The 23,091-nt window shown below is 35.9% G+C and overlaps 1 protein-coding gene across 1 annotated transcript in view; it reads right to left on the reverse strand.

The window, feature by feature from the left end:
• Positions 1 to 13,886, reverse strand: part of HS3ST5 (heparan sulfate (glucosamine) 3-O-sulfotransferase 5) — a 139,397-nt gene extending 125,511 nt beyond the window's left edge. Inside the window, exon 1 of the mRNA XM_012645088.1 lies at positions 13,771 to 13,886. The gene's annotated coding sequence lies outside the window, so the exon portion shown is untranslated. The remainder of the gene's footprint in view (positions 1 to 13,770) is intronic.
• Positions 13,887 to 23,091: the final 9,205 nt, after the last annotated feature.

Below are 23,091 nucleotides of genomic sequence, written 5' to 3' on the forward strand. Positions count from 1 at the left end.
TCTGTCAAATGTCGTCTCACCTGAAAAGTCTCCCCTGACTGCCCTGCATCAGAAAGCAAGCCCTCTCCTCCCATCCCTTTGGCGTTTTCTATCCACTCGACTTGACTTTGCTTTTTTGTTCCACTGCCCTTGTTTGTGTGTTCACTGTCTGCCCCGCATCCCCCACCCTCATGCCCAGATAAAATGTCCCTCCAGGAGGACAGGGCATCCGTTTTGTTCACTGCTATTGACCTAGCACAGAGATGAACCCTGAAAGTAGTAGGTGCTTGAGAAGAATTCATTGAACAAATTTATGCTAATTATTTTGTAGACCAGTATCTTTTATGCTTAATACTAATGTGTTTAGCTCTACTTATTATATATCATGTTTTATTATGATACTAAATTTTGTTAATGACTACTTTGTCTTGTGACTTAATGAAGTGTCCCCCTCTTCATCCCTTACCCTAATTTTAAGTGTCCTGCATAGATGTAAATAATAGGATATAAATAAATGGAGAAAGGAAAAAAAGAACAGAGAGTATAGTGAAGCCGTTGGTAGAATCAGAAGACAAAGATATTAGTCTTGTGTTAGCCAAGCCAGTGGACTGTATTCAAAACTTAGGAAAAAAGGAAAGAAAAGACAAACACTCTACTCTTTAGTTCCACTAGTCCACTGTGAAAAAAATCTGGGTTTGCATCCAGGTCTTACTTACTAGGTGTGTACTTAGACAAATTACTTAATTTCTCAGATTCTGACTTTCCTTGTCTGTAAAATAGATAGAATTATAGGGTTGACCTCATGGTTCTGATGGAGATTAAATGAGAAGAGAGTATATTTAAGTCCTCAGCCCAGTGCCTGGTCCACATGCTCAATCTGAGAGGAAGAGGACCCATGCGGGAGTTGGGGGACAGTGTGTAGCTCTGCCACAGACCATGCCAACTGCTCCACAAAACTGCCAGCTCTTAGCTCTACCCGTGAAGCCACAAAACCACTGTGTGAAGATGAAGAGTCCATGAAAGGACCCATTATATCATACACCTAAGCCACCTGATATGGTTTTAAAAGGAAAATTCCCCCAAACACTGTGCTTTTCAAATCTCTTCTAAACACAATGTCACATACTAAACTGGCTTGGGCTTGGTGTGAAATGTGATAATAAACTCACCCTACATTTATAGATTGAAATAGAAGCAGTGCTTTCACATGGAGTTCCTGCAACTCCCTAAACTAATTTGCTATGCTTTCACCTTGGTGCACCAACACAAACTGCCTGTAGAAATGAATGAGCCAGGCTGAGTGGACAATACTGTAAATAACAGCCACCAGGAAAAAAAAAAATCCTGAGGAAAATTAATATTCAACAGTGGAACAGAGCAGGGAAAACAGAACTGTGTTTCTCCAGCTTGTGATTTATAACATTTTGCCTCTTAACTCAAAATAATGAATCATTGACTTTTCCTCCAAGGAGTCTATTCTCTCTCTGAGCTTGACTCTGCATATATGTCCATGCAAGGACAGAAACTTTCCTTCCATTTGGAATTCTTCTACGCTATGCTTCCACATTCTTTTTGACACTAACAAAAAAATCTCCAAAAGTAATTTCTCCGAAGAGCATCTCCTCCCCCACCCTATTCCTGTTTCTTCAGAATTCTCAGCTGAGGTTCACCAAGAGGTAAGTTTCTGACAATTGGATTAGGGCATAAAATTCATATTCTTCTAAAGAATATTTTTATGATTCAAAGGTCAATGTCAAAACAGCGATGAAAACCGTATTGTGATCAAAGTGGTATGGATTTTAAAAGTATGCTAAGATTAAGGATATGTACTTAGCAGATAATAGTGTAACTATCTTAAAAATATAGTTACATAATGAGCTACTGAGAAATCACCTTTACCTGGAATTCCAACCCTTAGTTATGTTTCCATTTATATTTGTACCCTGGCTTGCTCCAAGTTTGCCTCTGCTTGGCAGTTTCCATAGATCCCCTTTTTGACAAATCTGGTGGCTACACTCTCAATACCCAGCTCATTTCACATCTTGGCAGCATCTTGCACTCTTCACCATTCATGCCCTTCTTCTAAAAAGATTTCCTCCCACTGGTCACCTTGGTAACTATACTTGTCACATTTGCATGCCACCTCCGTAACTGTTACTTCTCAGTGTCTTTTGAGGTTCCTCTCCTCCCAGCTATATCTTAAATATGGCTTTTCTTCAGGGTGCTGTTCTAGGTCTCTCTTTTCTCCCTCAAAGCTCTGCTTAGGCAACCTGTGCTATGTCCATGGCTGCTTCAGTTACCACGTTATTAAAATCTTCATCGAAGATTTCTCTCATGAACTCAAAGCTATTTATTCAACACTTTTGAGTCGTTTGCATTTAGATAATAACAGACACTTTAATCTTAACATGTCCCTGTGAAATGCATCGTCTTCCACCTTTGACCTGCTCTTCCTTTTACATCCTTTCCTCCAGTGACTACCATGACTATCCATCCCATCGTTGAAGCTAGAATTATGGGTATCATCCCAGACTTCCAAAGTGTGAGACTTTCTATCCATCCTCTCCTCCCCGATCCCACTGCTGAGAGCTGAATTTGGACCACTGTTACCTCTACTCTGCTTTACTCAGTCTCTACTTTTCACCACCACTGTTCTTTCTAATATGCACATCTGATCACAATACTCACATTTAAAACCATTTAATGGCTTCTCTGAGTGGAATGGTGGCTGTGCGGGCTGGGAGTCAGGGTGGGGGGATGGGGAGATGTTGGTCAAAAGGTGTAAAATTTCAATTAGACAGGAGGAATAAGTTTGGTAGATTTATTGCACAGCATGGTGACTACTTAGTAATAATGTATTATATGCAAAAATTGCTAAGAGAATAGATCTTTAATATTCTCACACACAAAATAATAATATGTATGTGATAATAGATATGTTAATTAGCTTGATTTAACCATTTCACAATGTATACATATATCAAAACATCACATTTTACACTGAAAATATATACAATTCTTATTTGTCAACCATACCTTAATAAAAAAATTTAAAAATAATAAAACTATTCAATGGCTTCTAATTACCCTCAGGATAAAGTCCAAAATCCAAAAGTCCAGTCTACAAGGCCTTAATGGACTGGTCCCTGCTTACCTTTTTAGCATTACCTCTTTCTTCCTGACACTTTCCTTTTCTTTTCCCCATACTCAGCCTTCTAAGCTTCAGGCTTTCTGAAAGTCTTCCTGTCCTCTAATGCTGTTTCTCCTGCTTAGTGCATTCTTGTCCCCGAATGCTTACCCTTTTCTTACGGGATTAACTCCTACACATCTATCAGCTGTGAGTTGAGCTGTCACTTCCCACAGGACGTCTTCCTGAAGAGAAGTGCCTCTCTTGTGCAAAACCATAGTGTCTAGCACATTGACTGCCACACTAGAAAAAAAATTTTTCCTTGGGGTCAAGGTGTTTTATTACAAAAATAGAATAAAAACTTTGAAAACAAAATGATCCTTTCTAATTTAATAAAAAATTTGTTATTTTTTTATTGCTTTCTGTATGTGAGTTATATGCAACTTGAAAAATAGTTCTCTCAACTCCCAAGGTGAAGAGACCTGTGAATTACATATGCTTCAGGAGGCCCTGGGCTCAAAACTAGCATGAGTTAAATACAACTCACATGGCAGTTAATGTGCTAGACCTTCCCTTCATGCCTGGTTTAACTGCACTAAAACTACTTGTGGACTTGTAAGCCTCGACAGCATTGTGTGCTCAGGGGCAGTGTCTGAACTGCTTTTGGTGAAATCCCTATGTCTTGCATAGCGCATACCATGTAGCAGGTATTCAATAAATGTTTGTGGAAAAATTAATATAAGGAAGAATAAAATCTAGTTGTTGAGTTCTAATTAACTTTATAGTATGTCTGTCTCTCTCTAAATTATGAGCAGCAGAATCTTTCCTATCTTTAGACAGAGGTTGGAAGAATACTCTCCTTAAAACTGAAGAACAACAATAATACCACCAGTTTATTGAGTATTTATCATGTGTAGACTTTGTTTATTATTATTAAATGTGCAAAGTGCTTTACGTGTGCTGTGTCATTTTGTTCTAACAGTGATCTGTGAGACAGGGACTATTATTTTCTCCACATAATAGATGACAAAAATAAGGCTAAGGGGAGATGAATAATTTGGCCAAAGTCTGTTGGTAGAGCCAGGATTCTATGCAATGCTCAAAGCCCATAAAAACTATTCAGCAAAATAGATAAATGTGTTCACCAAAAATGTATCAAGGAATTGTTCTTTGCAAAATACCATGAGGGAAGTATTATATACTATATTATATATAGTATTATATACAATCCCTGTTCTACTCCAGTAAAAATACTGCTGGCTAGTTTCTACCACCAGTATTACATGAAAGCATATGACTGGGCAAGCTATAAAACTTTCCAGCTTTCCTGCATCAGATACTGTAATTTCATTATTTAGCATAAAAATGTGAATGCTTAAGTTCATTAACAGTCAAATCCAGATGCGAATGCAAATGGAGAAATATAATGGAAAACCAAACAGCAGATTCTCATTATCTGCCTTTTGTTGAAGTCTATGCCAATACTCTCCACTGTAAACAAGTACTGAATTACAGAATTATAAGCCTGAGAGAAATCTAGAAAGGATTTACTCAATTCTTCCAAGTTATTTCTAAGCCTGAAGCCCAAAGCAATATAACTAGTAACTGTAAGAGGTTACCTGGATTCATGAAAACTGGTTGGCCATATCTATGAAAACTGAATGTATATCTGTCCTGAGACCCAGCCATTCCACTCTTAGGAATAGACCCAACAGAAATGTTTTCATATTTCTCCAAAGACATATATGATAATGCTCATAAGCAGCATTTTTTTGCAACAACCCCAAACTAGAATCAACCCAGTGATCATTAACAGTAGACCGCGTAAATAAAATATGATTTATTTATTCATTTATTTATTTTATAACTAAAGAACATTTATTTATTTTTCACTAAGACTTTATCTTGAAGGCATAACTAAACTGTGTTACCACCCCGCACCCCATCCTGAAGAAGGATTAGTACAGTGGATGTTATAAAGTAGATATGAACAGTTGAAAAGATTGGAACAAACATTAACTGACAGAGAACAACTTCCATCCTAAATCATCATAAAAATGTTTAAGTGAAAAAAAAGAAAAAAGGGGGGGGAAATGGGAGTTTCAGATTGAACAAGATCTTCACATTTCATCTAATGTATTCTATCTTGGCTAGCGTGTAACAAAATGGAAACAGGCTTACCATAACACAAAACTTCCACTACAGTAGGCTGTACACACCTGTGTAAAATAAGATACATTTAAACAATGGAATACACCATGCAGCAATGAGAACAAAATACAGCCACATACTACACCATGTGGATGAATCTCAAAATTACTATACTGAGGAAAAGAAGTCATGATTATATTTATATAAAGTTCACAAAACAGCCTAATCTAATTGATGATGTCATAAGTCAGGAGAGTGGTTACTAGCACTGGGAGGTGACAGCTGGAAGGAAACACAGCGTGTTTCTTGGGATGCTCGTGGTGATGTCTGTTTCTTGATCCAGGTGCTAGTTTATACAGGTGTGCTCACTTTGTGAAAGTCCAGTGAGCCAGAAACTTATGATGTGTGCATTTTTCTGTATGTGTGTTATATTTCAGTAAAAACTTTACCCCTACCTTCCCCCCAAAAAAGAAACTTTGACATTCACCTTATAAGCCTAATATATTATCAAGAAATTTTCTGACATAATGGGAAAAATGTACATAATGTTTTGAATCTTAATTCTGCTAAAACTAACATTTGCTTCAGTCATATCAACAAAAATAAATACTTCAATACTGAAAACATTTGCTAAAGAAACAAAAGTATTTGATGAGAAAACAAAAAACAATATTTCCTTTGGCAGGCACTTGTTGGATTGGGGGTAGCAAATGTAAAACTTCTAAAGTGTTACTGAATTTGCCTATATGCTCAGTTTACGTAAGATTCAGAATTTTGTACAGTTGTATTATTACTTTTTTAAAAAACTGTAGGAATAAAATTAATAAAAACAGAAATAAGAAGCTTGAATTTTTAAAATGTTTATATGGATATGCCCCAACTCCACACAGTTGTATAATGCCTGGCATGTAACAGGCGTTCGAACATACTTGCTATATCAATTAATATAGTGTACTGAGTACTCTTTAGAGTACTTCTAATCAATCTTTGTCATATGGAGGCACAATGATTAATTCTTTGTACCTGGTTAAATAGGATATTATTTATATTTTCTTACTATCTTAGTACACATGTAATAGAGAACTGTGACTCTGAAAAAAAAAAGAAATCTCTATCAAAGTACTAATTAATATTATTTCACAGCATACCTCCAAACGACTTATGAAGCCGCAAATCATTTAAGATAAAGAAGTTTAAGATCATTGAAGATAAAAAAAAAAAAATGTGAAAGTCATTAAGACTTTAGAAAAATGAATGAAAAATGCCCCCACACTACATTTAGAGAAAATATTAAGACAGAAGTATTATTCTCCTTGGAAGTAACTATATATTAAATTGGTGTCTTGAAGACCTTAAAAAATATTAGCTTTCAGGGCAAAACACTTACAATTTATATTTTCTGCTTTTCAGTAATATATTTTTACTATGACTCTAAAATCTGTCTAAACCACCATTAACATTTTAAAAGAAAGTTCTCCAGTTCTTACCAAACAGAAATAAATAATACTTGACAACAGCATTAGGGAACATAAACATAAAATTACCTGTTATTAAAAACTGAGCACATTTTTCTCAAAGAAATATATTACTCAGCTGTAAAATAGTATGTTTGCCATTCACACTAATGTTTCAACATTATGGTTCAATCTTCTAAAAAGCTGACAAGGAAAATAATGGCGTAATAAACTAATTCATCATAATGTGCAAAAGAAACCGCTGGAATAAATTGTAATAACCTTTCAAAAACTAGCAGCTTTTAAAAGTATTAATTTCTACTCCAGATAATTGGAAAGGACACCTGGGTGGGTAGGCAATATTTTTTATGGGATTGCTCTGTCAGGAACTCAGATTGTCTCTGGACTCAGCAATGATCATTTAGCACTAAATGACAGTGAATCTTGCAAATGGGTCTTCCTAGATGGTGTTTGCCATAAATTACCAAACTCAACTCCCCTCAAGGTCAGCCATATGAGAGGGCAGGTATCAAACGGCCTTTGCGAAGACCTAGAGTGGTCCTCGGGTTTCTCATAAATGGACAATAGTTGTGTTGGCTGCCATAAAATCAACTTAATGGACTGACAACATAAATTACCATCAAACTTTGACAACATTCCTCCTTAGGAAACAGCTGAAGAATGCTTTCATATCAAAGCTGGGGAAAATGGATAACAATATGTTTTGCTCTATACTAGATCATAAATATTTTTAACAATGCTAAGTGGGTAATGAATTAATATTAGAAGCCACAATATGTTTTACTTGATGCATTAAAAACAGCAGCTAAGTAATACTAAAATGACACTTGCTTTCTGAAGTAACTGATAGATATATCATAGTAATGCTAAGAAGTGTGTGTGTGTGTGTGTGTGTGTGTGTGTGTGTATGTGTATGTGTGTTGTGTTTATATGTTGAGGAAGAAGATTGCATTTGCCTGGCACACAATATTTTTACTAAACATAAACAGTTAAAAAGAATATTGCTTGTTTTCAAATCCTATTTTATCTATGTAGTCTATTGGACCCACAGGAGAGAGAGAAAGATTCTTGAGCTCTCACACAGCTCACAGCCATGGATAAATCATTAATTCAATTTATCTATGGCTCCATTTTTTCCATCTGTAAAGTATAATAATTATTATACGAAGACATTTTGAAGACAATGGAATCAATCCTGAGAAGAAGGCACTAAAAAAACCCCAAGATACTGGAGAATTGTATCAATATATTTGTTAAAATAATATACTTTAGGCTTAATTCACAGTTTTAAAAGTCAGTTTGGTAGAAAAACAGCTAAACAACAGCTAAACTAATAAATTGGAATTTTGGAGGTAAATGAAACATAATCATTTAGTTGAATTTTCATCTAATTGTGCTGACATCCTGTAACTGAAATTATTATTACTATTATTATTTTGACATAAAGATAAAATTATTCTCTCAGTAATTTTTATAATAGAATTTATTACCTCTTAAAATGAAGGAGTTTCCTGTATATTTTGCTAAAAGACATGCTACAGTGAGTAAAAGGAAGATCCTCCTTGAATCCAATTGCATCTGGGACCACAAATATTGTTTATGATGTCTCATAAACTCTATGCACTTTGTAAACTATGAAAGTTCCCAAATAGGATTTAAAATCAGTGTATTTTGTGTTTTCCCCTCCCATATCTAGTCTTCTCCTTCTGTTGTGTCTTCCTCTGAGTCATCTCTTACATTTATTTCTTTCCTTCTATTTCTGTTGTCACTTCTGTCCAGAACCTCATCACCTTATACCTGAATTATTGCAGCAGTTTCTTTGCTTCTGCCCTATTCCCACCAATCCATCCTGCCTAGTCCTGCCAAATTTATCTTTTTTAACGCACAATTTTAATTATGTCACTCCCCTTCTCAAAAATGTGCAGTGTCTCCCCATCACCTGAAGGCCAAAGGCCAGTCTTTAGCTAGAATCAAAGCCTTTGGCTATCTGGCCTCCCGTCCTTTTCCAGTCTTGCCTTATCCAGTTCCTTCCTCTACACAAACCTTCAGGGCGATACCTGTATTTGCTGTCTGGCTACCTCCACCATACGTGTCTTCCTGGCTAGTGCTGTCCATCCTCTCTGCCAATCCACTTGCCTTCCTTCTGTGAGGCTTTTGTGACTACTTCAGCCTATAGTCAACACCTCCAGCCATGAAGTTGAAGCATTCTTTTTTTTTAAAAGCATGATTTATTTCACAGTTGCTATATTACTTAACTTTGGCTTTTGTTGATTAATGGTTACCCCATCTTTTCTCCCTACTTAATTGGTAAAGCTCTTTGAGGGCAGGGAGTTTTGAGTAATAAGAATATGATGTAAGAACATAATAAGAATATGCCAATGTCCCCAGTAGAAAGTTATGAAAAGAGTCGGCAATCAATAGACACTTGTTTAATGAATGCTGCTCTAGCCTTCTTATATGATTAGGATGAAACCTACTCAGTTGTGTTTGTAACTTGTGGTATTTCATAACAGGAGTTTTTGTATGTGAGGCAGTTTCCCTGAGTTTAATAAATTTGCTTTCATTTTTAAGTTTTTAGTGAAATTCTTGATTATGAAATAAAAGCTAAGCACACAGGACTTATAATGTGAAAAATCTAACTTTAAGGTCAACATGGGAAGTATTAAAATAAACACAAACTAGTACATAGTCACTGAACTAATATTAATTTTCTGAAATTCCTTACTACTCAGTAATTTTTAAATAAACCTGAAATAATTCTGAGAATAATTTAAAAGAAAAAAGATAAACATGTAGTAGTTCAGAGTCTTTCTTTTACAAATCAGACATATATTTTAGCTTATGGTATTCACTAACAGAAATAACATGCATTTTAGAACTTGACAAGACCTGAATTGGCAACTTGGTTCTGCTCCTTAGCAGGTGAGCCATTTCATATCAGTTATTCAATATTTTTGAACCTTAAATTTCTCATAAGGCAAAGGGGAATAGTAATTTCCAATTCATTTGAAAAACGTGAAAGGAAGGAACACAATCAAGCTGTTTATTAGGATAATTGATTTAAGTCCCTTAGGCTACCTAACCCAGTACCTGGCACATTAATAAATGGTAGCTATTATTACTGTTTTTATTTGAGAGTTTTTCTTTTATATTCATTGTCTCCTGGCCTTCCTCATAGTTAAAGAGAATGGACAGAGGAGCCTAAAAGATCTGGGTTTGAATTGTGGCTGTATCATTTTTTAGTTTACCTATTTATTAACCTATCTGAGCCCTGATTTCCTCAGCTGTATAAGATGATGAAAAAAAATCTCCTTGCAGGAATGTTCTGACAACTAAGAATGATCTATTTTAAAGTGTCTAGCATAGAGCAGGCACTCTATGAATAGCAGATATTATTATAATTCTTATGAGTCTTCTCTTAGACATCCTGCTATGTGTTGAAAACACATGCTCATGAATACTTTTTAAGTAAAAGGGGTAGGAATTTTTTCCCTATTATGTTTCATTATCTGGCAGAATTATGTTTAATTGGTATTATAAAAATTATCCTTATAAATAATATCTGTATTGTGACTTATAGTTTACAAAATATCTTTATAACTGAGTACTATACCCCAAATTAGCCATTTGTTGCTATATTACTGCAATCATTATCCTTACAATCCATCCTACCATCAAGATACTTAATAATTAACAATAATGATAAACTGAAAATACTAAGGAGGCTATTAAAAAAAAGTCAAATGTGTTACTGTCATGGACCTATATTTTTAGAAATACTTGACAGTTGAAATTGGCCAGATGAAATTGAGCAATTGATCATAGATTCTCCATCTCAGCAGTAGATCTTGGAAGCAGAGGCCTCCCCTAGGCAGGCTTTGACAAAAGATATATAAAAGTGGTTTCTTAACTTCTTCTTGACTCCTAAAATACTGTTTAAAGTATCAGCTAAGCTGCCTGTTATCATTCAGGTTAAAATACAATTTTTTAAAAGTTTAGTAGGTTGTGTTTGAAATAAGTTTACCTAAGTATAAACAAAAGGATAGAAAGAAATATGGGTAACTTTCCTAAATCTAAATAAATGCACTATGTCATATGCTGAGATTAATGACTTATTATCTAAACTCAGTAGGAATGTAATTAAGTGCTAAGAAACAGAAAGCGCCTCATAGTTTTATAAGACTGAGCTGTTTTTACTACCGTAATAACTGAACCATGTGCTTAATAACTCATCAAATACATTTACTTGCCTTCAACATCTACAAGGTCAAAACCAGTCATCAGCCACAAAGTGAAGTGTCATTAATTCTTTTGAAAAACTGTTAAAGACATTATTTCAAGAAGCAGTAGGCTGGATCCCCATGAGGGTGTTTCAGGGACTCTGGAGGGTGCACACATACTTTTAAAACCATGCTTGTATGGATAGTATTTCTCTTAATGTTCTGAATGAGTAGCTTTCCATACAACCATTCCTCATACAAGGCATATGGTTCCATAGGCAACGGTCCTGATGTCTAATGTTTTGTCCTATGTCCACTCCTTGGCTTAGTGATTATGGCCATTATGCCTACATTTTATATCATGTTTTAAAGTGATATGTTTCAATGTTTATATTTACCAGACTCATAACTATAATTTATGTTTATAGCATCTCTGATCATCTCAAAGCCATTTTACAAATACAATATTTTGGTCTTCCTAGTAATGTCATGTGAGATGACCAGACTGAGGCACAAGGACGTTATATAATATGTCTGAGGTCACTTAAGTTAGTGTCATAACAGTGTACCTGCCTCAGGATCCTGAATCCAGGGCTCACTTCACTCCCATTACTACTACACCGTTTGTTTGGTCTTTGGATTAAACTGACACTAGAAATTCTTTCTCAGCAGCTGTGTGATTTTTAAATATATTAAACTCTCTGAATTCTAGCTTCCCTGTTGGTAAATGAGGATGAAAATGCCTACTAATTAGGATTATTTTGAGGATTAAATGACATGATATGTGTAAAGTCAAAATCCTAGAATAAGGTTAAGTGTTCAAAACTGTTAGTCTTTCCAGTCCCCACTCTTGGCGATGCTTCACCTAAAGGCAGTTCCCTTAGGTCTACTGAGAGTCTCTGAAGTCACTCTGGAATTCAGTTGTAGGTCAGAGGAGCACACGATACTTAATGTATTATATACGGTGGCAAAATTTAATTTAACCATGAATTTATCAGTCAGCTACCACATCCCAGCACAGTGCTAAGTGCTGCAGATGTACAAATGAAGTAGTAGCAGCCCACGAATTTTGCAAGTGACAAGAACAAGACTTGCCGGTGATTTCCTAGACAATGAAGAGATTCCAAGAGTGTCTAGGATGTCATGTTTAACAGAACTTTCTGTAAAGTCTCCAAAATAATTTCAAGTAGAATCAAACAATTTTAAAACTACGTCACATAAATTTTATAGTTTACTCTAAAATGGCGTATTTCACCACATCCAAAAGTGTTATTTTTGTAGCCAGTGACACTGTATCCAGCCTACACTATTACAGGGGGTGAAGGAGGGAGGGTAGGGAGAAGGGCCAATCTCACAGTGAACCAGGGAATGAGATGTCAGAAAGGTGGTAGGTGTTTCTGCTGTGTTTCCATTACTTGAGTCATTTAGATTATAAAATAGCCTAGGGTAGGAATAGTCTTTGGCATTTTATCCTTCATTTTCATTCAGTGCCCCAGAACAGAAATACTTGTTGAGTTCAATTTTAGCCTCTAAATCAGACAAAAAAAAAGTAGTTATGACTCCACCCCATTTGGATTAGCCAATAAAAAAGGTATTTATAGTCAACTAAAAACATTTCACATTCAAAATATTTTTAAAATGTTGGACCTAGTGAAATTTTAGCACAATTTTGTTTAAAACTATAAGAATAGAGGAGAATAAATTTCATCATTATCAATAACAACCAGTCACTGGGCACCTGTGTGTGAGGCAACGTTTGGAATGAAATGTCTAGGGTTTAAGGTCAGTTCTGATTCTGCCTTCTTTAGCAATTTTAGGCACAGATTTGACCTTTCAGAGCAATAGTGGTCCTGTTTTGAGAATGGGGACAATGCCACCTATTTCATGGCCTTATTGAGAAAATCAATTGAGATGGATTGTTACTGTATATACAGTGATGAATATAGGTAATCATTCTTGAGTGTTTAATATGTATTAGATACTATTCTACTCCTCTTTTCATTTATTAACTCATTTAATCACAACCCAATGAGATGGATAGTTTTATTATCCCTATTTTGGAGATGAGGAAAATAAGGCATACAAAGTTTTAACAAAAAACCTTGCGAAGGCCAGCCAGCTAATCACTGGCTAAGCAGGAACTCAAACTCAAGCACTCTGGCTCCAGAGTCTGTGCTCTGAACCACCTCTCTGTGCTGCTCACTCTGCCTCAGCAGCTCATCACATGCTTGTTTCCTTCCCCTTGGGTTCCTGGTATATACAAGAACACAACAGATCCTGTCTTTTCCAGAAATAAACAGCAGTTACGCTGAGACATATGCATATGGTGATAAAAAGCAATGCATGATAGAACTTGTCAAACAATTTTCAGAGGAGGAGTATAACCACAGTTCTGTAGACATTTGGAAGGAAGGAAATAATGGGAATGGAGAAATCAGCAAGATTTTTATAAGGCAGGTGGAACTTGACTTTGGTCTTGAAGAGTAAACAGAACTGAAACCAGCAAAGATGAGTTGGGGAAGTTATTTCAGATAGTGGGGACAGCAAAGATAAAGCATTTCTGTGTTCCAGAAAATAAGAATTCATTTCACCGAGGAGGAAGGTTTCTACATGGGAACACTGAGACGAGAGCAGGAGGCAGTGCAAAGCTATTTTGTAGAATGTTTCAAAAGCCCGAGACAGGAGAGAAGACCTCCTGCTGGAGGGTCCCAGGGGTTTCTGAGTGGCTGTGACTGACGGGACAGCAGGTATATGGCATGGATGAAAGCAGGGAGTTAGATAATGGATAGCAAGAGCACACAGCCTTCAGGACACATACCTACATTCAGACACTTCCCAGTGATTCCAGCGATGATTATCTTGTTGGTGGATATTCCATGGCCTCTCCTCACCTCCTGGCTGTCCTTTCGGTTTGTTCCCTGCTTGTTAGCACCTGGGGGTGGACATGGAGGCAAGATCATTTTCCAATTAGTCTTTTTGTTTGTTTGTTTTTGCCGCTCCTTAGTGTCTGTGGTTAAAGATTTGTTGTGGGAAGGAGAAGTATATTGTGGTTGATAAGAACATTTTTCTTTTATTCATAGTACTTCCATTCCCTTTTATTAAGCAATTTGCTGATGAAGAGCAGAAATCACATTTGAGCTTAACCCTGGAATATGTAACTGTTAATTCTCCTGGATCAGAGATGGGCTTGTAAATTGGGAGTTACCCACATGTACTTTTAAATAATGTTCTTATGACAGAACCTTGTTTCTGATCTGGCTGCTAAAGATTTTAGGTGATAGGGGTTGAATTTATTCTCCTTAAAAATGCTTTGTATTGTGTATCTCCAGACTGACCTTTTGACAACCATAAGATGATTATCCACATCAATCATTCTTACTTTTGCTACTACTTGAATATACTAAGCAGTTGCTATTTCTTTCTAAGTTGAATATAGATTACCAGGAGACTTGAGCAATTCTCTAGTTACAGAGGACAAATTTGTCTCTGAAACTAAAGCACTATATTAGAGGGATAAAAAAAAAGATGGGAAAAATACAACAAATTGTAATGCCAAATTCTTTTTTAAAAGTAATATTTAATCACTATTTCAGGCTACTATTAAGAGTGTACATGACATCTAAATAGATTGTAGGAACCAAATACATCATTATCACTAATATATATTTAGTAATAGTAGATACAGATACAAAGATTATTGTGGTCCAAAATGGCCCAGAAATCCATCTTTTACTTGGGTCCACTGTATGTAAATACATTTGGGGAACTAAGCAAACACAAACACACACACACACAACCTCTTTCAAGAAAAAGTAAAGTCCTTAAAAATTTATACACTTGGCTAATAGCCAGCTACTGAATCTACTATATCTCTTCTCTCACTAACAAACTTTCACAAATTATTTCCAATTGTTCCAGTCGAGTCCTTGTCAATTCTTCACCTCACAAGCCCAATATTGTCCACGTAGTTCTAGAGAAATCAGAGAATGAGTAGAAGAAAGTGCATCCAGTTATTTCAGGACGTGACACACATCAATTGTGCCCACCTATTAGCCAGAAAGCTGGCTCTATTGCTTATGAGAACTTCCTGGCATATTCACAGGCCTGTTGACCTCAATATGAAATAAAACAAAATTAAGCCTCAACTATTCTGCTTCTCAATTTGTTTGATAAACTAGAATTATCTCCAAAGTTCTCAGATAAACAGAAATCATTATAATTATGAATAATTAAAATGCTAAACTCAAGAGGACACTCAACAGTCATTATACTGTAGAGCTCGTCCCCTAAGGGTAGTACCTGCAATTAGTTCAGTTTTTACAACAGAAGAAAAATGTGACGATCAGTAATTGCAGGTATTTAGTTCCAAGACTCAACCAACTTGCCTTTAGATTTCTCTCTTTTAGCTGGTAGAGCTTGTGCTCTCTTTTAGATTCTTAACATTTGTATTAATTCCAAAATATAGGAAAGCAACAGATAATAGAAAAACATACCGCCTTCAACGCTATGAGTAGATGCACTTCAGCTTTATCAGCTATTCTGAATAGATTAAAGTAGAAAGTGAGATATAGCAAAAACAAAATGGTTTTAAAAGAGAGCCCTTTTAAAGATGTTTTATAAAATTTATGAATAATTTATTCACTTAATTAACAAACATTTATTTTATTGTCAGAATTTATGCTAAATGATGATAATTCCAATTGGTCTATAAAAACTAGCCAATGATTTAAAAAAAATACAAAACTGTATATTCTTACAAATATAAAGTTTAGAGTATATATATCCACAATTTGTGAAATGAAGTTCTTTGCAGTGTTATTCTCATTATTCATGAAATTATAATAGAGTTTTTTAAAAAATTAAATCACAAAATTATTTAGATTTCCCTTCCTCAGGGTCTCCTCTATAAAAATAATATTTTTTTTCCCGCAAAATACAACCATTTTCTTTTGCAGTAATAAATGCTATTTCAGTTACTGAGGTTTTTCTTTGGTGTTTATAGAACTAAAATACTGTAAGTTGGAAATGGGTTAGTAAATAGTAAACACAGTTTTGGATCTAAGAGACTGCAGTAAAACAATTTTTTTTTTGCTCTGATTCAACATCAAATTGACAACCATGACCCGAGAAAGGGTTATCTTTTACAAGCTGCCACATTGGGGAGATAAATTTAGTCTTTCATTTAAGTAGAGGAAAGAACTCATTAGAAATGTGGTACAAGTGGTTTCAGAATGATAAATCTCAAGTTACCAATTCCACTTGTAATGATTAGTTGCCTGAGCCTTGCATTTAATTAAAATGGTTGTTTTAAATGCTTATTTTTAATTCAAACATAATTAGCTAAAGTTCAAAGTTACTGTCTCATCCATTTTGAAATTAATTAATTTACAAAATAGCTCAAAAAGTGCTGTAAAATTTTAATATTAAAATATATCAGGATCAATTTGCACCTTTTGTTGGTTTCAGTTGTGGACTCCTAGTGAGCTGTTTACATTGGGTACAACTGCAGGGTCTCTGGCATGGCTAACATGTAATGAAATCAAATATTGATATGTCCTTGACATTTCCATTGCACGTAGAATGTATACTTTAACCTTCCAGAAATAATAGTCCATAGCTAAGGATATAATTGTTTAAACTTTAAGGGAGTGTAAGTTTTAGAAGTTAATTTTGGCCTTAATACATTTAGGAGGAACCACTGGGTTAGCAAATGATTTGTAAGTGTGTAACAATCAGTGTAATACAATTTTTTGTGAGTCAGTCCAATAATGTAACCAGAAAGTGTTTTCAAGTAAAAGTTCTGATTTTAACTTGTATTGAAACAAACAGCATGATCTCTTTATATAGAAACCAAGAGAGTGCATAGTGATGCAGAACAGAGTTTCCTGGTCTATAGGATCTGAGGATATTCTAAAACACTCCCAGAGTCATGCGGAAGGGGTTTCCTGGTGCAGTGAGAAACTACACCCGTGAATGTTCTTATTGTGCTTGGGGAGCAAAACTGCTGAGCTGTGCACATTTGTCTATTAATGATGATTGCTACCATTCATTAGGTACTGAATATTTATTAGATGCTGAACTAAATGAGTAATGAAGTGATATTAGGCCCATTTTACAGATGAACAAAGTGAGGCTTGGAGAGTCTAAGGCATATGTAATTTGTATGTATAATTAGAAAGTGGTAGAGGCAGGATGGAAAGCTTTAATCCGCATCTCCGTACCTCACTGACCCCAGCTCCCAAATGAGAGGGCTAGAGAAGGCAGTCTCCATTGTGAAATGTTTGCAACCACCATCACCTCCTCCTCCACCACCCCCACCACTACTACAATAACAACAGCAACATAGTTCTCCCTTGTGGTAAGACTGTGAGTTAAAAAGCAAAGGTAATACATTTGGCTTGAGTATTAGTAACTAAAATCTGTTGTTCCAATCTTAGTATTCTCTCACACCAATATATGTGGAATTTTCTAGTATTTTATTAAAACCTGGGTTTTCTATTTTCCAATGAACCGTTATGGTTGGGGAGACTTTTCCCCACCATTCTCTAACATTATCTCAAATCTTTATACAACCTCCACCCCCAGTACCACCAATGACCCTCCTAACAGACAGGCAGCATTTTAACTGTAAGCTGGCTATAAAATCAGACTCAGCTTATACCTCAAGTAAAGTTGTGCATAATATTTCTCTTCTTTGCACACTAGTACTATTATGTGGCATTCTAGGATGCCTTTAAGCCGAGCCATACCTCAATTACTTCAGCTGGCATTTGTTTCTGTCTCTTCCAGTCATTCTCCTTGGTTCCTAAATAATGAATGATAGCCCCACTCAAGAGCTAGACTCAGGTGTGCTCTCTGCAAAGAATGTGGGCAACAGATGCAAATATCTCCCCTATTTAGGTAAGACAACATTACATTGTGATCAAGGCCATTATTTATTGATTTTCACTTTAACATTTCAACTATCAGCCATTATCTTAACTGTGGACATCTTTAGAAGGCCCAAGGATTGGAAGGAACCATTACAAAGCCATCATGACAGAGAGGGACTATTTGACCAATAGGAAGAGGTAGACATACAGGCACATCTGCTTTGTTAATCTTGCTAAGGCCTTTAAATACTGTCTGGTTTCCCGTTCTTTCTGGCTACCCTCTTCTCTTATGCTAAAAGATTTTAAAATGACTTGGGAAAAAAAAAAAACTTTGAGAAACTAGTTTGAGATTTTAATTCTATATTTCATCTGCCAGACAGTGAAATGCAGTTAGCTGCAGCAAGTGTTCCTAATAGATAAGGGAATTGTTGCTTCACATATAATTACATCGAGCCTAACGGTAGACATAGCCAACCATATCATCAACATGCTATTAGAAGTGCTAGTAAGTCTGAAAAGAATCCATTTTGAGGAGGGTCAAAGCTACTTTTATTTTACTTCAAGGCGGGGTTATCATGGAATAAAACTGATAATTCTTTTGGAGGAAGAGTTTTTGGAATATAAAAAAAAAATACTAAAGGGTAAATGAAACTAACGGTTGTGACTGGCAGTAAGTTCAGGCATTTTGTGTTCTTTTGTATTTGCTTTGGAATGTTAAACAGGTAGGGCTCTTTTTAAAAGAAAACATTTTATTCAGAACATTCTCCCATGAAAGCCTTCTTTGACGAAGTGTCACTTTTTGATATATTAGTACATGCCTGCCCACATTTTATATTCAAAAAAGGCAAGCAATGTTTTAACAACTTTTAACAAGCATGGGGAATTAAACTTCCACAGGATTGTCTCTTTTAACGTAATGCTATAGTCTATTTTATAGTTTTGATTTTTACTTCTTTATGGCAGGCCACAACATTTTTAATGATGTCAACTTACGGTTGAAAAAGTACAGAAAAACTAAAGATGAGCAATTAGAATAGGAAAACTCAACTCAATAAAATATTTTTAAGCATGTAATTCTGAAATTTGTTGAGAAAGAGAGTTGCAGATATAGCACTAAGTGAATTATACATTAGTAATAGGAGATAAGTCAAACAAATTTCTAATAAACTAGCCAGGGAATCTCAAGAAATTCAGCTACCTCTTAATTAAACTTATCTACTAAATCATAAATTTCAAAATCAAATTCTTTATTTATTGGTAGTGCAGGCTCTGCCTAAGGGACACCTCACTTGGATACCTACAGTACCTCAAGTCAACACTTACAAGACCTCTCTGGCTCCCCCGGTTGTGACCCTGCATGGCCTGCCAGGTCTTGATTGCTCTCCAGCTCCATCTGTCCCCACTCCAACCTGCCCTTGCTCGTTCATTCAGCCAGAGTTTCTTTATAGAGATATGAAAAAGCTCTTACACCGAAATGTAAAGGATCTCTATAAGGAAAGATCTAGGTAGAGAATAGGAGCCATGAAGGATGTTAAGTTCTGGAATGCCATGCTTAGATTTGAGTTTAAGACACAGATTTCTCACGGTAGCAAGGGTGGACTGAAAGGGGCAGGAAGGATTTATAGAGACCAACATATGACTCCTGAAGTAGCTGAGGGTCTTGCTTTATACTGCTGTGTCACTATACTCTGAGAACTGTTAAGGGGATGCTGTGACTAGAAAAGGAGAAAATTTGAAACTAGTGCCCTTAGTGGGTAAGGGAAATGGAGCTGGAGAACAGGGCGTCTTATGAATATTGTTACTAGATAATGAAGAGCCGTAATAATCAATATACTCTTGAAAGGGCCTTAAATCTAATGAAGCAGCTGCGGATAACTAAATTATGATTATGACAAATTCAGGGAATTGGTTCAGGGTTCTTTGCATCCAAAATTCAAATAAGTAATCAAAGTAAATTGTATTAGCTGACCTCCTCAGACCACCTCTGAAATACAGGAGCCATTTATTAAGAATACCCCCAAATAACAGTGTGACATAACTGCTTCTATATTTCACTAATGCCTTCGCCTAAGGGGGAGGGTACCTGGGGGAGGACACAGAGGGAAGAGGAGTTCCTTGCATTGAGATAAGTGGAACTCTTATTTTAAAACTTGCCACAGCAGTACTTTTCTTAAGTCAAGATTAAAAATACGATGAGCTTACGGAATGTTATCCTCCACAGCAAAAGTAATATAAAAACGATTTTTATTTCCACATAAATTACTTAACACAGCTGCTACTGGTTTTACAGATTAGTGCTGGCCCTGATGGGCCCTTCTAGGTAGGAGGGATTCCCTTTCTGTATTTTGTAGTCTTCAGCCTTCAGTATTTCTTTGTCTCTTTAGTACACTCATTTCCTGTTTTGAAATATATTGAAATATTTCTCTAGGAACACACATGGAGTTGTTTTCATTGGCTCTCTTTGGAGCTTCCTAAGGCTGTCATGTGAATGGTAGCAAGAAACAATTTCAAGGGCAATAATAATGATGAATAAATTAAAGCACAGTATATATAGCCTCCATCAGAGAAATAAATTTGTTTTACTGAACTGTATTTTCATCTCAAGAACTGTTCTCCCCACGCCCACCCCTTTCCAAAATGCTTCTTTATAGCAATTCTCATTTCAAAAGGGTGCTTCAAATTGATTCTGAGGGATTTAAGTTCTCCACACTCTTTTCTGGCAATGCGCTTTTTTTCTCAGATCAGCAGAAACAATGTGAAAACACCTGTCACAGTAATTTCAAATGTCTATCATCTACCAAATTATACATAAATGATCCATGGTTGCAATCCAGTCCTTGAATGAAGGACTTTCTCAAGAAAGACAAATGCTGTTGAAAATATAAACGGGTACCTTGTAAGAAAAAGCCATTTGTATCATTTGTGGAAACTTACAGTTTTTATTTTTATCTTTAATCAGAACCAAGCAAACATTTTCGAAAGAGCCAGTCTTGCTTTTCATTCACATGGAGTCTCAGGTATACATGCACGTCTACTCGCAGGTACAGTCACCGTTCAACACAACTCCACAGGGCTGCGACTGGACATGGAGTCAGGTCGGCATCAAAGCACTTACTGAATGCCCACTCCGGGTAAATGATAAAAAAACTACCCCCTTTCCCCAAGTCACCACCCCCCAAACAAGGAAAGGCATAATTACTGAAAATATGCAGTGTAGGTATTTTAAAAAGTATAGAGAAACACGCTGGGATATAAATCTATTTTTATGTCCTATATACCAATTCTTTCTGCAGTCTCAACTTAGATGCTAGTCACTGCCAAGAATTGGTCTGTTCCCCAGGTGATTCTATTGTGCAGCCAGAACTGGGAAAACTGCTCTCAAGCCTTCTTTTGCTCCGTGATTTGGTGACAAACTCCCCACCCATTTCCTATGTTCAGGCATCTGTGCAGACTGCATTTCCCTCACAAGCTTAATCCTTCACCAGGGCTTGAAAGTTGAGTTGTATTTTCCTACCCCTCTCCCGCTCCTGTCCTCAGAACTGTAATGCAGTTCTGTAGTTTGAGTGTTAAGTTATCATACATTTTAACATCCAGATTCAAGGAAGCGAGTAGGTATCAAAATAATGTTTACATTTATTATCCATAAGAATAGCACTTGAGATAAGTAAGCCTTTTGACGTGGGGTTGCAATTTGATAGGAAATAATATGATATGAAGAGCAATGGAAGCACATATCTTCGTATCCACACCTTTTCCTCTTTTAAATTTCATATATTTCAGACTTAAACCTATGGGAACATAATGCCACGGTATTATAATTGCTCCAGTATTCCTAAAGGTTTGACATTTTTAAAGCATTTGTATAATATTCAGGTGGGGCTCAAACGAATCCAACCACCCTGCTGCCGCTACTGCAAAGCATCGTGTTCCCTGGCAGCGTGGTTGAAGTTAGCAACATCCAACCCTCAAAGGCAATAAAGAACACTCTTAAATGTACCGTATTTTTAAACTATGGTGGCACATTAGAGCACTCCTTGTCAGCACTTTATTGGTTTCACAAGAATAAAAACAAACACTGAGGTCTTTACTCTGAAATCCATTTCTAGAATTTATCTTACTAACAAAGGATTTAGTCCTGTGAGAGGTGTTCTAGTTATAAAGGAAGTATTTCTTTTTGTAAGAGTTTGCTATTTGAAAGGCTATATTTATTTGGCACTTTAAATGTATAAATGTATATTAAAAGCAACAAACTTTGTAAAAAATCATACTTTTTCCATGATCCGTATGGCAAACCTAAAAGAAGGAAATTAACTGAAATAAGAATGCTTTTCTGTAGCTGGGCAAAACGTAGCCCATTTATGCATTTATATGGGAAGAGAAAGAGAAATCCACAATTTTGTTTAAACATGAAAAAATTCCGGATTAAGCCCAGTTTGCTTTCAGCATTGTTTCTAGTGGTTATTTATTTACCACAATTGCTTATTCATTAACGTTTTGCAAAAATACTTATTCTTACTTTTTTGCGTTCTTTTATTTAAATATAAGCAGCTGATACCAGTGCTTCCCTTAGCTATTCTTTTTTTCCCTGACAAGCATTTTTTTGAGGTAAAATCTACATATATAATTTGCCATCTTTATCACCCTTAGCTGTTTGAATATTGGATTTTATATGCATGAACACAGGTTGTCCCCAAATAATAAAGGAAAAGCCACACTGTCACTACAGAGACATCTCTTGGTAAATGGATTTTTAGCTGTGAAAAATGGTTTATTCATCATAACCAAATCCATTTACCAATCAGCTCTACATATGGGTGACAAAAGAATGACAGACACCACAAAGAACATAGTAAATGGCCACAAAACAAAGCAAAATCTACTCTCCAATAATTTATGTGGCAAGAGTCCACTAGTTTAACTTGCCTTCTGAATCGAGAGGTAAAGATGGATGGTGACAAGGGAAAACCCACACACAGCAACACTAGAAGGTTCCTGCAGCTGCCCCGTACAGATTTTCATGAAGGTTAAGAAATGGAGCATGCAACGGGACAGGGCTCTTTCAGAAATGTGACACTTTTGAGGTTTTAATTTTCCAATGTGTTTTAACATCTGTTTTCCTTTTTGTCAGGCTGAAACCCTTTGGAGACAAGGTTCAGGAAAGCAAATAAAACATTATAGGGCAATGGATAGATCAAGGTGTACTTATTTTTAGACTAGGGAAGCTGTCTTTATACAAAGCATATCTTTTTTTTTTTTTTGAGATAGAG

The sequence above is a fragment of the Propithecus coquereli genome, unplaced genomic scaffold, assembly GCF_000956105.1.
Source record: "Propithecus coquereli isolate 6110/MARCELLA unplaced genomic scaffold, Pcoq_1.0 Scaffold225, whole genome shotgun sequence".
NCBI lineage: Eukaryota > Metazoa > Chordata > Mammalia > Primates > Indriidae > Propithecus > Propithecus coquereli.